General features: G+C 43.1%; 1 protein-coding gene across 1 annotated transcript in view; it reads left to right on the top strand.

Annotated features, from left to right (window-relative positions):
- LOC124550705 (cysteine-rich, acidic integral membrane protein-like) overlaps positions 1 to 21,765 on the top strand; it is a 57,113-nt gene that overhangs the window by 9,258 nt on the left and 26,090 nt on the right. The window lies entirely within an intron of this gene.

The raw sequence follows: 21,765 nt of genomic DNA, 5'->3' as shown, positions 1-21,765 counted from the left end.
CACAAATTGGATCGTGCGAAGTTTTTTCAAGATGAACTGATTTATTTATTGAGGAAAAATCCTTGTTCTCTTATACCAGGTGGAGATTTTAACTGTTTTAAACCAGAAAGATCAACAACCCAATTTCAACTACTCGCCACAGTTAAAAAAGTTAATAAGTGATCTACACCTTAAGGATGTTTGGGAACTTCAGCACCCGTCGTCAGTCGGGTTCACATATATAACCAGCCATTCCCGCAGCAGACTAGATAGAATTTACGTGTCACCGAATTTGCAAAATTATTTATTAAACGTTGAAACTATTCCCGTGTATTTTAGCGATCACAGTACACTTTTCACTTGCTTTAATTTAAGTGTACAGCCAACCCGTCGATTCAGAGGCCAATGGAATTTAAATATCTCTGTTTTAACTGACGAAGAACTGGAACAGGAAATAAGAGTAGCGTGGACTATGTGCCTCCGCACAGTAGACAAGCACCGAACAGTCATTGACTGGTGGACTAGGAGGGCTAAACCAAGGCTGCGGAAAGTTGTCATGCAGGCGAGGCACAGGGAGTTGAGGAATACCATGGAGTTTTATTATAAAGTTTTAAGAGACTTATATCAACAGGCCCATCATGACGTAATTCGTCTGAATGATATCAAAAAAATAAAAGCCAAGTGATTAAGCATTAAACGGCAACAGATGGAGGGACTCAAAATTAAATCGAAAGCCACATCAGTCGTAGCAGATGAAACAGCTTCTCTGTATCACTTGGTGCGGCATGCTGAAAACAGACGTCTAACTTTTATTGATGAAGTCCAGACGCATGCTGGTATGAGGCTCACATGCCAGAAAGAAATACTGGACGAAGTCCACAGGTACTATGAAACCTTATATGCCCCTACCACAGTGGAAGATGCAGCTCTCGAGGACTTTCTCACTATTTTAGGTCCACAGTTGTCGGGAACAGACAACGCTGACATTCTGTCACCTATTACTAAAGATGAAGTGCATGAGGCAGTGCGTAACTCATCTCTCAAAAAATCTCCGGGACTTGATGGCCTCCCTGTGGAGTTTTATGCCCGCTACTGGTCTATAATTGGGGACAAGATCACTTCCATGGCAAACGAGGCCCTGAAGGGAAAAACGGTCCCTGCAGAGCTTAAGGAAAGTAAAATAGTAATGATTCCTAGGAGTAAAGGCAAAAACAACTTAAACAATTTTCGGCCTCTTTCGCTACTAAATTCTGATTACAAAATAATTTCGCGTATTGTCAACAAAAGACTCTCTGCCTTTTCCAACAAAATATTGAATCATCATCAATCTTTTTCTCCGACCAGAACGATATTCGAAAGTCTATCTGCATACAGAGACGTCATTGCAATTACCTCAGTGATAAGTATAAAATGTGCTTTAATCTTTATAGATTTCAGCAAAACTTTTGACCGTGTTAGTCATAGATACCTCTTTGCGACGCTGCCAAGAATGGCTTTCCACCCCCAGATTGTCAACATGCTAAGAAATATTGCAACAGGTATAAATGCGAAAATAGCAATCAATGGCCAAACATCTAAACCCATACAGATAAGGCGAGGGGTTCCACAGGGCAGTCCCTTATCTATGTTTTTATTTTCCGTACCTTTAGAGCCCTTTCTCCGCAGTGTCCACGCAAGACTAACAGGCATAACATTGAGTGGAGAGGAAACTGTCATACGAGCTCATGCTGATGACGTGGGCGTTGTAATAAGGAATAAGTAGGAGACAGTTACACTGGAAAGAGAAATCCAAAGGTATTGTCTAGCGTCGGGAGCGACAACAAATGAAAACAAAACTCAAATATTGAATCTACGGGGCCTAGATCACCTTCGACTGGCATGGGCAAAACAAGACAACAAACATAAAACTTTGGGAATGACCTTAATGGCATGCCCGATGAGGATGGCTGCTTTTAACTGGACGGAAACTAGGAGGAAAGTTCATGGTGCTGTAATGGAGAACATCCATCGAACTATGAACCTGGTGCAAAAAGTCAGATTCATCAACTCCTGCGTTCTGTCTAAAGCGTATTTCACTGCACAGGTATTTCCAATCCCTAAACTAGTAGCGAAAGGGATCATGTCCACTGTTACCAATTATTTATGGCGAGGAGACATATTCAGGGTTGGTGCGACTACCGTTATACTGGATGTCAGAAACGGGGGCCTCGGTTTGGTGGATATTCGCAATAAAGCGTCTACTCTGTTCTTCAAACGGACTTTCCATATACTCAGAGAACTTCCACAATGTATAATCGCAAAGCTCTTTGAGGCTGTGACACCCCATAGCCTGCAAGCACCGATTGATGTGCGAAGGATTAATGCCCGTCTGCAGTATGTGAGGAACTTTTTCCTCTAAGCAAGTTATCTTAGTGACGAAATCAGAAGCAACACACGTATCACAGCGCGCGACATCATACTTGAAAGCAAGTTAAATGAGGGCAGAAACAAAATTGAAGCGAAATTCCCAAATTGTGACTGGAAAGCTGTATGGCGGAACATCAACCATGCCGGGCTATCTACAGACGCTATTTCCGCATGGTACAAAACAGTTAACAATGTCATCAGCACCGACGAGAGACTATATGGGATCGGTTTAAACCAGACACACCTTTGTGGAAAATGCAATCTGGTGGATACACTCAGCCACAGATTCACCTGCGGTGGCAATATGCATAACTGGAATTGGATCAGACAACAAATCGCCTTTCTCACCAGATCCTCTACGGAATATATAACGCCATCACTCCTCCTGAGACCAGACATGACATACTTCCCGAAATTAAAAACCAACGCCATTAGTTGGTTACTGGGAAAATTTGTTAGTTATGTCATCCACAAACTTGGGTCAGACAACGGAGATAGAATTCTGCGTTTACATGAAGTGTGAATATGCAAAAATCAGCACATATCGCAACCACAAGAAGCACTACGGCAACATGCTCAAGATCATTTTTGAAAGAATGGGTGTGGTTAAATATGTGGAACCAGTACAACACCTTGAACGAACAGAAGAAAATTAAAAGTCACTTGGTTTCTTATTATTATTTACTATTATCTTGCTTCCATTACATTTTTTTTTCTTTTTTCAAAACATTTTTTCAAAATTACTCGTGTTCGACTTCCAACGTATTTGTGTGATTCGAGAAGAATTGTTAAGTTTTTATCAGTGCTCAGTTTCTACTCAGAGAAGAGGTTTCTTTGTCTTTCTTACATCGGAGAATGGGAATTTTGAGTTAAGATTTCTGCACACTTAGTGCTATGACCCAAAAGGGAACATGAAAAAAGGGGTGGGAGGGGTTTGGGCCTCGACGCAATGGCAGTGCCGTGAAGAGACCCCACTGCCAGTGCGGCGTGTACCACGTCCTGCCCATCCTAAAAATAAATAAATAAATAAAAAACAAAAGTGATTAAACAAAAATTGGATTGCTGGAATAAAGGATGGATAGAGCGTCTGCAAAAAAAAAAAAAAAAAAAAAAAAAAAAAAAAAAAAAAAAAATTGGTAGAGAGAGCACTTGCCCGCGAAACGCAAAGGTCCCAAGTTCGAGTCTCGGTCCAGCGCTACGTTTTAATCTGCCAGGAAGTTTCATAGTTTCATATCTGCGCACACTCCGCTGCAAAGTGAAAATCTCATTCTGGAATTTATTTATTATTTAATAGCGCGCTTCCACGAATAAATGTAATCCGTTATGTAACTTTTAATTAACAACCTTAAGTGACACGCTTCGTAAATACCAGTAACAATTATATGTTTTCTACACTTCTATGGCTCAAATATGACAAATGTATGGTCAATCCGTTAATGCGCAGTGTGTAAGTACTGTGGTTTAAAAACGACTTTATTTAATTCCTCAATTTGCTATGATGATTGCATATATTCTATAGTTGTTATTTGTACCTCACAGTTTTCTCCATGGAAATGATTGTAACAACCGACACTGGTAGATAATAAACATAAAAATTCCAAACTTAAGCGTTATTTTTTCCCGCACAGTGTTAGGGTGTGGAACGGTAGAGAAATAATGTTGAAAGTAGTTCAGTGCACTCTCTGCCAGGCACTTAACTGTGATTTGCACAGTAGTCATGTACATCAAGTTAGTCATGGTAGATCTAGATGTAATTTTTAAAATAATAAAACAGTGTCTATCCTAAAATGTTTTTATTTAACCCTTTCTGTGACAACTTGAAAATTGGCCCCCTCAGTTCTTAATTAGATATGTACGCCGCCATAAAATCAGCAGTAAATCTTGTCTTTAAGTAGTGGTTTCAGCAGTGCACACGTCCATTTCATTTAAACTAGTCATATGTAGATATACTACTTCATTTTGTTGAAACGCTGAGAGCTAAAACAGCGGAGAGGACACCGAGAAATTTATGGAAATAGGAACCACTAGTGATTAGAAGCACCCTAACTAAGTACTGCTCAAAGAAGTAGAGCAGCCCTTTGTTGCAAGATGGGATTGTCAAAGTGCAAATGGCAACGCTTTAGTTTGCATGCAAAAGCAATGATTTATTCTTACTTTTTTGTTTTCAGGATGCCGTGCTTAGAGAATTCGCCTGCAACAATTTCACCTTCTGATAATAAGTAAGTATCGTCACGTTGGGTAACTATTTCTGGAGATACGTAAACTATATGACTCCTGTAGCAGCCCTTTTTCTGTTTTCGCTTTTTCGTCTAATAGGTGCAAGTTTGATTTTATTTTTTGCACATTGACTGTCATTGAAGGGTTTTACTTTTATTTAATATTGTCCCTGCTAAGTATCAGTTTGATTACTTTTAAAACCCAATGTTAAACGTGGGTCACTACACGTATAGTCTTCCCAACTCTGAGAGAAAAAATCTTTAGTAGCATAACTACCAATGTTTACAGACGACGATACTTTAACCTTTCGTTCAATTGTTTTAGTTACGAATCGCTAGTTTGTTCTTGGCATAGATCACGTAAACCTTAACGTTTATTAATCTAAGTTAAATTAATGTTCAAGATTTGTATTATGTTTCAAATTAACAACGTCAGTTTACTGACAAGAGTTATTAATAAATAAGTTCACTCATACGATCTCATTCAAATAAGTTCTTTAATTAGATGCCTAAGTAGGATACCCGCTAGCATCAGAGATGTTAGATAATATCCTGTCACTTTCGGTAAATAAGTTATTTCTATTTAATATCCGCAAACTGTCATTAACTATGATCACTAGTCGCGTGAAGTTAAAGTTTCCCACTATCACAATTCAAAGCCCGAACCTGGTTAAAATTTTCAATTCAGTAAAACGTTTAAATATTCACATGAATTGACATTAAAGCCAAAGAGATTAGTATTCACCTTCCCGTTTATCTAATCTGATAAACGTCCAAATTAAAGTCTTGAATTGACAATCCTCAAAAACAATCTCGTCACCATCTATTCTTGATCCCTGTTTAATAAAGTCCCAATTGTTATTCTCTAAAGCTGTACGTCCTAAATAACTTCCGAACTAGAACAGACTAGAGACTGGAGTATCGTAATTATAACGTATGGCTATTTATACTTTAATAAACACTATCTTTGGTATCCCAGACCTACGTTCTATGACTATAATATTGATTTTCTTACGTATTGGAATAACTAATATTTTAATATTTTCTACTGTTTTCCCCCCCTCCCATGTTTCTAAAATTTATAATTAAATTTTCCTTTTCTTTTCTTTTGCTTTCTATACTAGATATTTCCCTCTATTTGTTTTTTATTTATTTTTCGTAATTACTACTTGTGGAGGGACTTGGGTCATTTTGTGAATTGATAGTTTAAGGACATGGGAGCTAATTTGGGAGCTATTTTTGTTATTTCAACAGCGAGAGGCGCTGTAGGTGTTACATCGCCCCCCCCCCCCCCCCCCCCCCCAGTAACATTCGTTTCGTCTGGAAACCAGCAACCGACTTGTAACTAAACTAGCTTGTTACATTCAACCCCCTGCTGTCACTTTACAATTTTTACTCCCGACACTTTACTGCACTACCATATTTACAGTTCCTTATTAGGTGATGGTGATGAAAGTAGTTCAGTGTACCCTCTGCCAGGCACTTAACTGTGATTTGCAGATCTTTTCCTCTAATTCTAACATGCAGCTCTCTTTTCCCCAAATCTATGTCACATGTGTTCATGAGTTACCTGGTCTTTGGATCTAAAGATCAGCATTTTTTGTAACAACACATCTGATTTGCTGCTGTTCTTTTCTTACCTCTGCTGTTTGCCATACACGTTTTGATTCCACATAAGGCTATACTCCAGACAGAAACCTTCAGGATAGACTTAATGACAGTTAAAAATAATATTATATTTATTGCTATTCTAAATTTTCTTTGGAGCACTCCTGATGATACTCTTGTCTCTTGTCTTATTTTTAAGAAGTTTTCGAGCAACTCACATACAGGTTTACAGTTATTGAACTCCATCAAAAAGAAAAAAGAAAAAAAAGTAAATTAGTTGCAAACTACGGCGAGCACACACTTTATTCAACACATAAACGTCACTACAGATATTCGGATTTAGCTTATACCATGTTAGATATGCCTGCCATCATTGGCGATGATGTGGTTCAGGCGATTAGTAAAATTCTTCGTGACCCTTTTGTCGGAACATCGATGCTGTCGATGACCTCCTGAACAGCTGTCTACATCTACATTTATACTCCGCAAGCCACCCAACGGTGTGTGGCGGAGGGCACTTTACGTGCCACTGTCATTACCTCCCTTTCCTGTTCCAGTCGCGTATGGTTCGCGGGAAGAACGACTGCCGGAAAGCCTCCGTGCGTGCTCGAATCTCTCTAATTTTACATTCGTGATCTCCTCGGGAGGTATAAGTAGGGGAAAGCAATATATTCGATACCTCATCCAGAAACGCACCATCTCGAAACCTGGAGAGCAAGCTACACCGCGATGCAGAGCGCCTCTCTTGTAGAGTCTGCCACTTGAGTTTGCTAAACATCTACATAATGCTATCAACCTTACCAAATAACCCTGTGACGAAACGCGCCGCTCTTCTTTGGATCTTCTCTATCTCCTCCGTCAACCCGATCTGGTACGGATCCCACACTGATGAGCAATACTCAAGTATAGGTAGAACGAGTGTTTTGTAAGCCACCTCCTTTTTTGATGCACTACATTTGCTAAGGCCTCTCCCAATGAATCTCAACCTTACCTACAATTAATTTTATATGATCGTTCCACTTGAAATCGTACCGCACGCACACTCCCAGATATTTTACAGAAGTAACTGCTACCAGTGTTTGTTCAGCTATCGTATAATCATAGAATAAAGGATCCTTCTTTCTATGTATTCGCAATACATTACATTTGTCTATGTTAAGGGTCCGTTGCCACTCCCTGCACCAAGTGCCTATCCGCTGCAGATTTTCCTGCATTTCGCTGCAATTTTCTAATGTTGCAACTTCTCTTTATATTACAGCATCATCCGCGAAAAGCCGCATGGAACTTTCGACACTATGTACTAGGTCATTTATATGTATTGTGAAAAGCAATGGTCCCATAACACTCCCCTTTGGCACGCCAGAGATTACTTTAACGTCTGTAGACGTCTCTCCAATGAGAACAACATGCTGTGTTCTGTTTGCTAAAAACTCTTCAATCCAGCCACACAGCTGGTGTGATATTCCGTAGGTTCTTACTTTGTTTCTCAGGCGACAGTGCGGAACTGTATCGAACGCCTTTCGGAAGTCAAGGAAAATGGCATCTACCTGGGAGCCTGTATCTAATATTTTCTGGGTCTCGTGAACAAATAAAGCGAGTTGGGTCTCACACGATCGCTGTTTCCGGAATCCATGTTGATTCCTATAGAGTAGATTCTGGGTTTCCAGAAATGACATGATACGCGAACAAAAAAGATGTTCTAAAATTCTACAACAGATCGACGTCAGAGATATAGGTCTATAGTTTTGCGCATCTGCTCGACGACCCATCTTGAAGACTGGGACTACCTGTGCTCTTTTCCAATCATTTGGAACCTTCCGTTCCTCTAGAGACTTGCGGTACACGGCTGTTAGAAGGGGGGCAAGTTCTTTCGCGTACTCTGTGTAGAATCGAATTGGTATCCCGTCAGGTCCAGTGGACTTTCCTCTGTTGAGTGATTTCAGTTGCGTTTCTCTTCCTTGGACACTTATGTCTTCAGCTCAGCAATGGTTTTGAAGTTATTGCTGTACACCTTGTCTTAAATGTAACTGCAAAAAAAGGAGTCGCATGTGGTCAGCTCCGGAGAATATGGCGGCCAATGGAGGCCCATGCCAGTGGGTACGCCAGAGCCCGACGGCACGCCAGTCAATGTGGGGATGCTCCCCCTCAACCTATGCTGCTCAAGGAAACCATAGATCACCTTCGTGGATATCAAGTGCACTGTCAGTATCACAGTACAGACGCAGCTCAGTTCGAGGAAAAAGTGGCGGAAGTAAAAGAAGGGCGAAAGCTGGATAGGTGTCGAGAGAGAGTGTGGTGCAAGGGCTTCCAGCAATAGGTTGGTAAGGCGCGTAGCACTACCGTGCCACAACGTCATGTGAGAGCCAAAGAAAAGGGCTACCGCTCTGTCAGCCACATACACTCCTGGAAATTGAAATAAGAACACCGTGAATTCATTGTCCCAGGAAGGGGAAACTTTATTGACACATTCCTGGGGTCAGATACATCACATGATCACACTGACAGAACCACAGGCACATAGACACAGGCAACAGAGCATACACAATGTCGGCACTAGTACAGTGTATATCCACCTTTCGCAGCAATGCAGGCTGCTATTCTCCCATGGAGACGATCGTAGAGATGCTGGATGTAGTCCTGTGGAACGGCTTGCCATGCCATTTCCACCTGGCGCCTCAGTTGGACCAGCGTTCGTGCTGGACGTGCAGACCGCGTGAGACGACGCTTCATCCAGTCCCAAACATGCTCAATGGGGGACAGATCCGGAGATCTTGCTGGCCAGGGTAGTTGACTTACACCTTCTAGAGCACGTTGGGTGGCACGGGATACATGCGGACGTGCATTGTCCTGTTGGGACAGCAAGTTCCCTTGCCGGTCTAGGAATGGTAGAACGATGGGTTCGATGACGGTTTGGATGTACCGTGCACTATTCAGTGTCCCCTCGACGATCACCAGTGGTGTACGGCCAGTGTAGGAGATCGCTCCCCACACCATGATGCCGGGTGTTGGCCCTGTGTGCCTCGGTCGTATGCAGTCCTGATTGTGGCGCTCACCTGCACGGCGCCAAACACGCATACGACCATCATTGGCACCAAGGCAGAAGCGACTCTCATCGCTGAAGACGACACGTCTCCATTCGTCCCTCCATTCACGCCTGTCGCGACACCACTGGAGGCGGGCTGCACGATGTTGGGGCGTGAGCGGAAGACGGCCTAACGGTGTGCGGGACCGTAGCCCAGCTTCATGGAGACGGTTGCGAATGGTCCTCGCCGATACCCCAGGAGCAACAGTGTCCCTAATTTGCTGGGAAGTGGCGGTGCGGTCCCCTACGGCACTGCGTAGGATCCTACGGTCTTGGCGTGCATCCGTGCGTCGCTGCGGTCCGGTCCCAGGTCGACGGGCACGTGCACCTTCCGCCGACCACTGGCGACAACATCGATGTACTGTGGAGACCTCACGCCCCACGTGTTGAGCAATTCGGCGGTACGTCCACCCGGCCTCCCGCATGCCCACTATACGCCCTCGCTCAAAGTCCGTCAACTGCACATACGGGTCACGTCCACGCTGTCGCGGCATGCTACCAGTGTTAAAGACTGCGATGGAGCTCCGTATGCCACGGCAAACTGGCTGACACTGACGGCGGCGGTGCACAAATGCTGCGCAGCTAGCGCCATTCGACGGCCAACACCGCGGTTCCTGGTGTGTCCGCTGTGCCGTGCGTGTGATCATTGCTTGTACAGCCCTCTCGCAGTGTCCAGAGCAAGTATGGTGGGTCTGACACACCGGTGTCAATGTGTTCTTTTTTCCATTTCCAGGAGTGTATGTACTTCTCCAGCGAACAAAACGGCCAACGCCTCGCACTCGCAGACGGAATACTTAAGTTCGGCACTGGTGAACCGACGAGACGCGTACGCTAATGGCTGCCTGAGACCTTCGAACTCCTGGAGGAGGACAACCGAAATACCCGCGTTAGATGCGTCAGTTTGGACAATAAACCTTTTATTGAAGTCCGGTAAACCGAGAACTGGAGGGTTGGCTACAGCTGCCTTAATGTGGTCAAACGCCGTCTCTTGGGCAGGTCCCCATTCAAAACGCACTCCTTTCCGGCGCAGTTCTTTTAAGGGAGTAGTCAACTGAGCAAAATTACGGACAAGACGCCTAAAATAATTCGCCATGCCTATGAACCTAGCAATTCCACGTTTATCAGTGGGCGGAGGCAGAGCTCTTTAATGCCTTAGTTCGTTCCTGGTCGATGCGAATACTCTCGCCTGATACTAGTTGCCCTAAGAAGGACACCTGCTGCCTGGCTAACGTCAATTCACTGGGTTTGACAATTAACCCGGCTCCCTGCAACCTCAAAAAAACTTGCTGGATATGATCCAAATGGTCCTGAAATGAACGGCTGTAAATGACTAAGTCGTCCAGATAATTGTACACAGAGACTAATTTCAAGTCCCCAAGGATATTATCCAGAAAACGAGTAAGAACGGCTGCACCAGTAGCCAAACCAAAGGAAACCCTGTTAAACTCAAACAGATTCCAGTCAGTACAAAATGCAGTAACATGTTTACATTCTTCAGCTAAGGGAATCTGATAATAGGCTTGGTTCAAATCAAGAACAGTAAACCAATTAGCACCAGCAAACTAAGTAAAGGAGTTATGAACATCAGGTAGAGGAACAAACTCGAGGACAGCCTTAGTGATCAGGCGCCGGTAGTCAACAAGTGACCAAAAATGCCGCCCTGATCGTTGGGGACAAGGAATACGGGGGAAGCATAGGCAGATGTCGAAGGCCTAATAACCCCTAGTTCAAGCATTTTGGATATTTTAGCTCTTAGTGCCTTCACCTTAGGGAGTGAGAGGCGATATGGGGACTGCCTAACAGGAATATCGTTAGATAGACGGATATGGTAATTAAGAACATTAGTAACGCCCAACGTATTACTGACAAGCTCAGGGAACCTCTGTAGCAAATCCTGTAACTGAGAGGCCTGATGTGGGACGACATCGAACTCATTAGGCACAGCCTCAACAGCCAGGATGCCGGCATTTCGATGCACAGTACGTTTAACACACTCAAGAGACCAAACTTCTCCGAGGAGCGAACATAAAGAAGAAGGTGTGCCCGAAATTATCCAAGACTAACCCAGTTTTATTGATGAAATCACACCCCAAAATTAAATCGACCGGCAGCTCCTTGACCAAGGGAAATGACAAGGGCCAGGAGAAATCCCCAACCGATATACTCCCTCGGATGCAACCATCCAGAGGCAACACCTCGCCATTGGCCACCCGACATCGCTGCACCGGAGAAGAGACCTACTGAAGTTTTGTAAGATGACCAAATTCAAGAGCCGGCCGGTGTGGCCGTGCGGTTAAAGGCGCTTCAGTCTGGAACCGCGTGACCGCTACGGTCGCAGGTTCGAATCCTGCCTCGAGCATGGATGTGTGTGTTGTCCTTAGGTTAGTTAGGTTTAATTAGTTCTAAGTTCTAGGCGACTGATGACCTCAGAAGTTAAGTCGCATAGTTCTCAGAGCCAGCCAGCCAAATTCAAGAAACCATTCGAAGCTCAATAGTGAAAGGGAGCTACCAGAATCCAAAAGAGCACAAATTGGTTCCCCACCTACTCGAGAACAAATATAAGGCAAGAGCGATGAGAGAGCGACAAAACGGATACACCAAGGTTTAAAGGCTCGATCCCAAGGTCGCTGCCCTACCATGGCGTCATTTATTGGCTCTGGGTGCATGAGGTTGAATGCAAGAGCGCACTAAATGAGCCCTGCTACCACACACGAAGCAACGCCAGGGATCCCTTTTAACAGCCTCAGCCGATGTAGGCAATTCGGAATTTCCCTTGGTAACGCCCGTGGCCTGATCCTTCACAAGCGGAAACGCAGATATCGCTACAACAGTGGAATGGAGCTCTTCCCGGGATGAAGGACGAACACTAAAAACAAAGTGCCACTTATCTGCCACTCGCATTCCCCTAAGAACAAGACACCAACTCCCGTTCTGGCAAATCAATCAACAAGCAGGCTGTCTGAACTCTGTCGACATACTGATGTAACTCCAGTTTATCCTGCTGCATCTCCCAAATGTAACGACACTAAAGCTCTTTCCGAACTCCTGTGGTCAATCACTGGTTAATGACAAGCTCCCGTCATTGCTGTAAGGAAAACCCTTCTGCCATGGTTTGGGATAGGAGGTTCCGCAACTCACCTCTAGCTAATGGGTACAACAGTGACAAAACTACTTGGTACAGAACGCGAAAGGCAGCAGCATGTTGTTCAAGATGAACCAACAACCATAATAAGTTTTTGACCTGCTCAAGTTCATCTACAACTAATTCAGTAATATCTCGAAAGAAATACGCCAGAGGATTAGGCAATTTGGCAAATACTGTGTCTAACTTCACGGAGGATATAACAACAACACCCACCAGGCTGGCCCTTGATATAGCAAGTCCCACTCTTCAATCCTCTTCTAAACATGCAAGCTTAAACTGGAATGCATTAACCAAAGACCCCAAATCGACGGTTAATTTTTTATGATCCTCCAAACCTAACATGCCTAAATCAGTTATCCAATTGGTTAAATGCACTAACTGTGCCCACATCCTGTCCAAATGACTGTCACCAGGTTGAATGCCTTCCAAAACACAAATGGTGCCCTCAAGGCCCCTAACAGCCTTAAGCAAGAATTCAAAGGCTGCCTCCAGTATGACGTCAACCATGTGAAGAACGGTAGCACGCAAGGGGGCCATTAAGTCCGGAACACTGCCCTCAATAGGCTGGCGCCTTATCGCCAACTCATAAACAAGGTGGTCCTTCCTCAACAGGTCAGTCCCCAGGCACAGCCTGACCGTCATTAAAATAAGTCACCTGAAACAATCAACAACCAAAACAATATGGTGCAACACTAACAGAAATAAAATTCAAACTAACAGTAACTGGAATGGCAATATCACAATCATACCCACGCTCTGCTACCAGTTGAAATCTGGTTTTGCAAGGTAGAGTGGATCAGGTTATGGTTGTGGAGGGGGGTCCGTAATCAGTTACTGTCAGTTGCACAAAACACACAAACTTTTATTTTCCTAAGAACCACTTAATTACAAATTGCCTTAAAAGGATCAAAATAAAACAATATGGCTGAAGGCCTAGTTAAGAAAACTTGAGATACCTCCTGGGCTGAAGGCCCAAAACCACACCAAAAAAAAGAATGGCTGAAGGCCTGAAGTTATAAAAAATTGCTTTAAAGAATACACGCAGCTGAAGGCCTTACTTAAAAAAAAATTTCACGTATGTACTAGGCTGAAGGCCACTCACAAGACATTGAACAACTCAGGGCCTAGGGCCTGGATAACAAGAATTTCAGATACAGCAAATTTAAAAAAAAAAAAGTTTTAAACAAATGAATCTTCAAATTTTAATTTAAGATGGCTGAAGGCCTTATCTTAAAAATATTTCACATAAAGGCTCGGCTGAAGGCCACACACTGGACATTGAACAACTCAGGGCTTAAGGCCTGAATAACAAGAATTTCGGATAAAACAAACTTTCATAATTTAGTTTTTAAACAAATCAATCTTCAAATTTTAATTTAAGTCGGCTGAAGGCCTTATTTTAAAATTAAAACAAACTAAGTTAATAGACGGCTGAAGGCCTCGCTCAGTACTTCAGACTAAAGTGAAAATCACAATCTGAAACCAACAGAACAGTGGTGCTCAGAAGTGTTCCAAGGGTCGGCCTGAGGAGGTAGCTCTAATGTAAGGTGAGGTGAGACAGGCAGCCAAGCGTAAGGTTAAATAACCGGATGGCAACCCAACCCAGGGACGGCTGAAAGACTGACCAACAACCTAATCAATTCCCTTCCACCCGACCAACGGCACGACAATGGAAAGTATTAGCTGAGCACAAAGATACCAGTAGCACTACATCTTCCAAATTGGCGTCTAAAAACAGCCAAGGCACAATAATCACTCTAAGAAAAAAATATGAACGAACAACTAAAAGGCTGTCGAACTACACGCCATACTGGACGTCATCAACACGGCAAGGAAAAGCACTGCCGGAAAGCTACACTAACGACCAGGGCAGGTAACTGTGGCATTAACGGCCACAAGGCAGAAAATACCACATGTGCACTTCACTGATAAGTAACAACCAATTTAATAGTTAAAGACCATGCTGGAAGACGGCTGCAAAATTTCGCCAACTGCAACACACCATACGATGCTGCTAGCTGAAACGGGCCAGGAAGCAACAACAGGCAATGAAGGAAAAGATGTCACAGCAGTTGATGCTTCATAACAGGTTAACTGATCACTCAACTTCAGTGTCCAGGTTCGGTGGGCAACGGACTTTGTAGCTCTCGCAGCCAGCGCCTCACAATCCGACCATGCGTGCACACCAACAGCGGTCCCACCCGGACCTTTATGCTGCAGAGACTTCCTCGCTGCTGCGTCACAACAAATCGACTGCCCAGGCCCCCACAACCGCACGAGTGGTCGACTGTGAAGAGCGGACAAATTGAATAGCTGGCCGGCGGCCATTAGGGTGGTAAACTGACGCGCGGAGTTCGAATGTTTATACATCGCTTTTGGTTATAAAATGCCTTCCCTTGAGTTAGGTCGCAAACATAATGCCTCATTTAAATACGTTACTACAATATACTTTTTAATTTATGAACAAACAGCAACTAGTCACTGGCAGAAGTAAATCTGTGAGTAGCGGGCGTGAGTCGTGCTTCGGTAGCTCAGTTGGTAGAGCACTTGCCCGCGAAAGGCAAAGGTCCCAAGTTTCAAGTCTCGGTCGGACACACAGTTTTAATCTGCCAGGAAGTTTCATATCAGCGCACACTCCGCTGCAGAGTGAAAATCTCATTCTGGAAGCAACTAGTCACTGTTTATGAATTTATCTTACGTACTACATGGAATCTGCCGTAGCTAAAAGTTATGTACTGGACCCCTAGCATTTTTCGTTGTTCATTTACGATAGATGTACGCAAAATGCATTAAAATACTCGAAGATTTACCCATTATATTAATAGATATTTTCTGACTCTACCTTGCTTTAAATTTTATGACGAGAAGTGCGTTATATATGGCATAGTGCTTTGGCAACTCAAGACCAAATTATCAAGTGTCAGCCTAACCTAGACCATGAAAACACTACCGATCAGCCAACTTTCTTCAAAATGATCAGAACATATAAAATGGTATTCTGTCGGTCGGAAATCTTGCCTCCTGACAGCGTGTAACCATTTTTGTAACAGCTGTGGTTTTGAGAAAGGAAACCTGCAAATAGATGCACAGACATTATGCTAATACCGTGTTACAAAAACATTTATTAAGCAAGTGCACTGACATACAAAACAGCTTAAAATATTCACATACCTGTGAAATGTAATATTCGTTCCTTTCTCGAATTTATTTGTACAATTAATCGCTGCACAACTCTTCACCATTGTACTTCTTTTGATTGGAACGTACAGACAGTAGAATTACGAGTAACGAATGCTGTATGTACGCCCCAACAAATATACAACGTTGAATCAGGGTCTTCATAAACAACAATACTACACAACACATCAGACTACAACCACTATAATGGCGTCCAGCCGAAGGTTCAAATTATTCCGCGACTGCAGCGCCATCAGTGAGTCTAGTTATTTTTTACAAGGTCTTTGCGACTGCCACACACACCACCACACGGAAATGTAGCGGTCACACCAAAGATAGTACAGCACTACTAGTATCGATATACGCTGCTGCTGCCACTGACAGAGGCAAGTCAACAACTCGTTATGGTAGTAACTCAGGGAGAAATAAGACGCCACTCGATTGTGAGAAAATGCCAAAGAAGAAACGGCATCAACGCGAGCCGGCCACAGCTCACTATCAGCAGTCACAAATCTATTATCAGCAAAGAGAAATGACATAGAATACACCCTTTCGTTGAAATCGTCGGTAGAAAAACTTAATTTACTTCTCCACTGCCTCTTCATGTCGTCAATATACAGGGTGATTCAAAAAGAATACCACAACTTTAAAAATGTGTATTTAATGAAAGAAACATAATATAACCTTCTGTTATACATCATTACAAAGAGTATTTAAAAAGGTTTTTTTTCACTCAAAAACAAGTTCAGAGATGTTCAATATGGCCCCCTCCAGACACACGAGCAATATCAACCCGATACTCCAACTCGTTCCACACACTCTGTAGCATATCAGGCGTAACAGTTTGGATAGCTGCTGTTATTTCTCGTTTCAAATCATCAATGGTGGCTGGGAGAGGTGGCCGAAACACCATATCCTTAACATACTCCCATAAGAAAAAATCGCAGGGGGTAAGATCAGGGCTTCTTGGAGGCCAGTGATGAAGTGCTCTGTCACGGGCTGCCTGGCGGCCGATCCATCACCTCAGGTAGTTGACGTTCAGGTAGTTGCGGACAGATAAGTGCCAATGTGGTGGTACTCCATCCTGCTGAAATATGAATTGTTGTGCTTCTTGTTCGAGCTGAGGGAACAGCCAATTCTCTAACATCTCCAGATACTGTAGTTCAGTTACAGTAGCACCTTCGAAGAAAAAGGGACCAAAAACTTTATTGGCTGAAATGGCGAACAAATGTACAACTAAATGAAACTTTATAGCTCCCTTAATTCGCCGACAGATAGTGCTTAGCTCTGCCTTTTGTCGTTGCAGAGTTTTAAATTCCTAAAGTTGTGGTATTCTTTTTGAATCACCCTGTAGATTTTAAAAAGAATCGGAGACTAAGTACATCCTTGTCTTAATCCCAAATTTGCACTAGTCTTATATTTGTCATTTCCAATGATGGTATGAGTATGACTATATCTTCATTTTCCATTTTTTGTTTATAAGAATTCCTACTTCTGCCGATGCTCTTGATTCCTATGGTACTCGACTATAAATCATTGAGTATTCTCCTAAATCTTTTGAGCTTTTGTCAGTAGAGGTTCAGTCTTGTTGATCACAGTTTTATATGACATGTCACCATTCTCAGACGACCTTTGGTTCCAAATCTCTTGAACAGTTTACGTTTCCAGTCGTCATACTTGTTGACAGTCCTTTTATCCCATGCTTTTCTCCAAGGGTTCTCAGTAATAAGAGTCCCCCAGTTGCATTATGAGCGCTCGCCCTGCACCCTCTCTGAGTTTGCTACTCTCTGATAGAGTGCATTGTCCAGGGGCGATGAGGCTTTCACCTTTGTGGGCATGGGAGTACGATTTGCTGGAAGAGCTGCTGAGAGAAAGCAGAGGCATTTCGGAAGGATTTATTGTCCTGACGCATCCAGCTTGACTCATTCCAGCCTTTCATCCACAAATAAAAAACCCTCGTCACCTCTGTCCTTACCTTGGCTTCTCCCAAGTTCCATCGCTGCCTCCAAATCCGGAATTACTTTCTCTGCACCTCACTTTCCATGTCCAATTACCTCCTCCTCGTCATATTTAGTACCAGCTCATGTACTTCCCACACCATCTTATACGCCTAGAACACTTGCACTTGTTCTACGTTTGCCATAAACTTGAGCGCCAATACGTTATTGTGTGATCCATTCCTGAGAAACTTGCCTCTATCTATACATCCCACCTTCCCTTCATTTACAAGCTCTCCACATCATTTCCCAGTGTAATTTCAATCACTTTTCATTCCCAGATCATGCATCCCTGTGAAATTACTATTCCTTTCAACCATAGTCTACCCTGTCTATACCAACTGAAGACACCAATCCACTTTTTGGTTGCCCAACTGGCAGCCCACTCATCTCCTAATATCTAAATGTTAGTTATACGAGGGTAATCCTAAAAGTAAGGTCTCCTATTTTTTTTATAAGTACATAGACCTGTTTATTTCTAGAATGGTTTACATCAATTTAGCTATTTTTCGACATAATCACCATTTCTGTCGATGCATTTTTGTAGACGCTGTGGCAGTTTTTGTATGTCCATGTCATACCAGCTCGCCGCCATGTTGTTCAGAAAGTTATGAACCTCTTCTTTCACCTCGTCGTCGGAGCTGAATCGCTGGGTCCACAACTAAAGCTGACAGGTACTGTGAGACTCTGAAAAAACTCAAATGGGCAATTCAGAACCGGAGAAGAAGTACTCAAGGTACCCTCTGCCACATACCGTGAGGTGGCTTGTGCAGTATGGATGTAGATGTAGATGAATGTGGAGCAAGGGCGTACAAATTCTCCGTGACAACGCTCGTCCACACATTGCTCGGCAAACCGTTGCTCTGCTGCAACAGTTTCAGTGGAACATAATCACCCACCCACCCTATAGGCCTGACTTGGCGCCCAGTGACTGTCACCTGTTCCCTAGGTTAAAAGAACATTTGGCCGGAAAGCGATTCAGCTCCGACGACGAGGTGAAAGAAGAGGCTCATAATTCTCTGAAGAACATGGCGGCGAGCTGGTATGACATGGGCATACAAAAACTGCCACAGCGTCTACAAAAATGCATCGACAGAAATGGTGATTGTGTCGAAAAACAGCTAAATGTTCAAGCTGTAAATTGATGTAAACCATTGTAGAAATAAACAGGGTCTATGTACTTATAAAAAATAGGAGAGCTTACTTTTGGGATTACCCTCGTAAGTTCCTTCCCATATAGATATCCTGAATGTTTTTCAATATAACATTCCCTTCAATATTTACTACTTCCCAGCCACCATCCACAGCTAGCAGGATATCGTGCCATATTATCCTTATTATAAAATAATTTTAGATCGTATCACCATCATTATATCATTAATATCACTCATTTTACCTTTTCAAGTGCATGGTTAAAGAGCAACAATTTGGTCATTGCCAACAAATTTCTGCAGCAGGGTGAAAGTAAAATAGAGCTGGCTCTAATCTACCTAATCACCTCCAATCCTGGGTTACTGCCACACCTATCCAAACACACCTCACCATCCCTCCACCTCCACACTGTCCATGTCTTACAAGAAGAAAACTTCAACAGATTCCCTCTCTCCGATCCAGAAATCCATCCTGATATCTACCTGTCCTATCAGCTACAGTCCAAGTCCCAATGTGCTCCCAGGCTCTTGACCCACCTTCACTCCTTGGTGCTCCAACTTCCATTTACACACCCTTCTCTGAGTCCTACAAATCCCCACACACCAAGGCATAATGACCCATTTGTCTCCATTGTCTTATTGTCACTCATCCATTCATTATTCCTTCTTCCTACTCACATATCATTTACTGTGATGTCACCTCAAAGACTTGCTGGATGCATCAAAATCATCGTAATCTTTGTCATCACTTTCTTCATGTTAGCAACAGCCTGACCATCGCCATCTGGGCTTTTAGCAAGTCATCATATGCGATATTTTCAATTGAATTTCACTTTCCTACTGCTAAATAACAAGATGTGTACCTAAAGCGATGACGCAAAACATTATGAACATAGTGCAGTGCGAGACTCGAAGTCTACAATATGCATTTTGAGGCTGTTGATATGAAAGTGGGAAGTACAGATCTTCCAGTTAAATCAGGAACAGCTTAAGTGCATTACTTGAAAGTGACACAAGAAAAGCTTACTTATGTAGGTGGTAGTAGTGTCGGCAAAAAGTTCTTGTGTGTGAAGTTGCCATGTAGAACACCAGGTGTAAAACTTTTCTCCCGAGTCTTGAACTGTGTCGGAACAAAAGTGAGGCATTCATATGACTGTTTTCATTTCTCTACACTTATACAGATGTCTGAGTTCTGCTGTGTTAACATTGCAAAGTCCTGTAGGCATGTGGAGTATTAACCAAAACTGTCATATTGGAAGCAGAATCAAACACATTTGTTACGTTACTTGATATTTTCAGGAGAAAAAGGCAATGTCGCTTCTTATTAATATAATACATTCAGAGTCACAGCAGTATTTGACCAACCATAACTGATGCTGAATGTGCATGTCGTCATATAATATGAAGGGCTTATTTCAATAGTGGTACAAGTCCATTACCTACACTTTTCTGTCTATAATGCTTCTGAAATTAGTGATCCAAACAAACATAAATAAAGGTTCATCTCTAGCAAGAAGCCATATGCTTGAATATTTCTGGTATCTCAACTGCAGATTTTTCAGCACTCATTTAACTTTACGACTCTATACCTCAAAATTAACAAAAATGGACTTGTACCACTATTGAAATAAGCCCTTCACATACACACACAGCACATTGATCTCGTGAGGCACAAGGCTCTCATAACGAAGTACATACGTCGGTCAACAGATGACACTAGGAAAAGTATGTTAACTGCGCTTTTTAGATGCTACTTGCGACTCTTAGTTGCGATTTGTCACAGGAATCGCAGTTTGACTCGGTAGCGAATAGCGTAGTATGAACTTTGCTCAACAGATGGCAGTGCTAACTGCGCTTTTTAGTTGCTACTTGCGACTCTTAGTTGCGACTTGTCACTGAAATCGCAGTTAGACTCCATAGCGTACCGCAGAGATGGACGTAGTACGAACTTTGACCCACAGATAGCACTGTTAACCGCGCTTTTTAGTTGCTACTTGCGACTCTTAGTTGCGACTTGTCACGGAAATCGCAGTTAGACTCCATAGCGTACCGCAGAGATGGACGTAGTACGAACTTTGGCCAACAGATGCCACTGTTAACCGCGCTTTTTAGTTGCTACTTGCGACTCTTAGTTGCGACTTGTCACGGAAATCGCAGTTAGACTCCATAGCGTACCGCAGAGATGGGTGTAGTACGAACTCCGGCCAACAGATGCCACTGTTAACCGCGCTTTTTAGTTGCTACTTGCGACTCTTAGTTGCGACTTGTCACGGAAATCGCAGTTAGACTCCATAGCGTACCGCAGAGATGGACGTAGTACGAACTTTGGCCAACAGATGCCACTGTTAACCGCGCTTTTTAGTTGCTACTTGCGACTCTTAGTTGCGACTTGTCACGGAAATCGCAGTTAGACTCCATAGCGTACCGCAGAGATGGGCGTAGTACGAACTCCGGCCAACAGATGCCACTGTTAACCGCGCTTTTTAGTTGCTACTTGCGACTCTTAGTTGCGACTTGTCACGGAAATCGCAGAAAGCAGTGCTAAATTCGACCAATAGATAGCTCACGTCTTTCAATGTGAAATACTACTTGCGACTGCAAACTGTGACTGAAATCGCAGTTAGATTCTGTAAAGTTGCTACTGTGATATCTGTGACTTCTCAGTCACTGTGATTTCTAACAGATACGCGATTTCCTGCCCACCACTATTTCTAAGGCATTTTCAGTATTCCTTTTAGATCTCTTGTATGCACTCCAGGTGTTTGGAAACAGTGTAAATGATGTAATTATAAGCCACAATTAAGAATAAAACTTCTGTAGATGAGTTAGTATTGAGATACGATCTCCTTAAGAAATTGTACATCGGCTGAAGCGGAAACAGCAGCGAAGTTAACACCTCGTTGCATTGAGAAGCTTGACAAACTGTGTTTTGTAGAAATTTTCATGTGTGCACTTCATGGTCTGTTGTTAGAGAAAGTGTGAATGCCCCATCAGATCGTGTTCA

Source organism: Schistocerca americana, chromosome 9 (genome assembly GCF_021461395.2).
Source record: "Schistocerca americana isolate TAMUIC-IGC-003095 chromosome 9, iqSchAmer2.1, whole genome shotgun sequence".
In the NCBI taxonomy this organism is placed as follows: Eukaryota; Metazoa; Arthropoda; class Insecta; order Orthoptera; family Acrididae; genus Schistocerca; species Schistocerca americana.
This window is presented reverse-complemented; position numbering and strand designations above follow the sequence as displayed.